Source organism: Durio zibethinus, chromosome 1 (assembly GCF_047325235.1).
Source record: "Durio zibethinus cultivar Kanyao isolate XHJ-2024 chromosome 1, ASM4732523v1, whole genome shotgun sequence".
In the NCBI taxonomy this organism is placed as follows: Eukaryota; Viridiplantae; Streptophyta; class Magnoliopsida; order Malvales; family Malvaceae; genus Durio; species Durio zibethinus.
The window spans coordinates 5,420,310-5,422,030 of NC_143162.1; positions in this window are offsets into that span (position 1 = coordinate 5,420,310).

The following is a 1,721-nucleotide window of genomic DNA, read 5'->3' on the forward strand; positions in this document are numbered from 1 at the left end:
AGTATCAATTCTTTTTAAAAAAGGAATTAAAAAAACATTTTAAGAAAAAGTTGAAAGTTTTAATTTTCCTTGAAATAAAAATAAAAAAATATATTTTTGAAGAAAAAATTGAAAGTATCAATTTTCCTTGAAAAAGCAAAATTTCAAAAAATATTTTTTTGAGAAAAAGTTAAAAGTATCAATTTTTCTTGAAGATAAAATTTTCAAAATATATTTTTTAAAGAAAAGTTAAGAGTATCAATTTTCTTTGAAAATAAAAATTTTAAAAAATATTTTTTGAGAAAAAATTGAAAGTATCAAATTTTCTTGAATAAAGAAAAATAATAGTTTTCTTGTATACTCTTGAGGTGAAAATTTTTTTTTAATTTTCTACCCAAAGTATTGGAATCAATTAAGAGTAATTTTTAATAATTAATTATCTAATAAAAATTTTGAGGCTCAACGAATAACATGAAATTAAGTTAGTACCATCCTTTGATTGACGTTGTGAGGTTGCTATAACCTTTTTCATACGTAATCGTACTTCTAGACCTAGTTTTAATTTTGTAGGCATTAAATCTATCTTTTAAAGATACTTAAATCAAATTTAAGATTTCTCTTAAAAAAAAATAGATTCAATTAGGTGGCCAATCATATCTAAATAAAAAATATTGATGGTGACTTTTTAAGTCAATATCTGACGATAGGTTCATCGACCTATACGTTATGACAATTGAAATTAAAAGTATAAAACATTTGAGTTTGAATAAGATAATGTTTTCAAATTTTAAAGTATTTATGGGTTATAATGTTTGAGAATTTGTCTTGATGAAGTTAGTTTGAAATGTAATAATTGTGGTACATAGTTTAATATACATAAAAAAAGATATTCACTTGATTTGATTTTATCTTTTTATTGAGAAAGTATTTAAGATTTGATCATGCGAGTTGAACATTTGTATGGTTAATTTGAAGTTTGATTATTAAATTCCTATTGGGGGTGTGTTGATTTTTTTAATGGCTAAAGTGATTAATTTGTGGTTATAGTTTTTAATTGAAGTATACTATTGGATTCCTTTGAATTTTATATTTATGGAGAACATTATCAATTGTGGTACAAGGTTGTGTACTTAGCAAGGAATTAAATTTGTGGATAAAAATTAAAGTTGTGGTTATCTAGATGATTTGATGAGGAAGTTGGTTTTGAAAGACTAATTGATTTACAGAAAAATATATATTTTTTGATTAAGAATGATTGTTTGAAATCTTACAAGGACAAAAGATTTCATGATAAGGTCTTACTAACTAGTGATGATTTTATGTACTTGGAGATTCTAAGCATGTATTTGATTTTAAAAAATTTGAAATTTTTTTTAAAATAACGTAATGCATTAGCTATTATTCATAACTATACTTTTGGTGCGAATTCAAATATTTAAAGTTCTTATTGGTTCAAATTCTATAAGAGAATTTTACTTATGGATTATAATGCAAAGGTTTTGACTTTGACTTGGAAATTATAGCAATATATTTGGTTAAAGGGAGTTTGAGACATTATAATGTTTATGGTAATTATGAAGAATCAGTTGTTATATGATAATTGGTTTATGAAATTTGAAGGAATAATATTTGAAATTGGAGACAAATTAGGTAACCACATATTTATGGAGATTTATGATTAAATCCATGAAGTGTAAAACCTACAAAAATGAATTGTTGCATTAGTTGTTTTTATCACAATC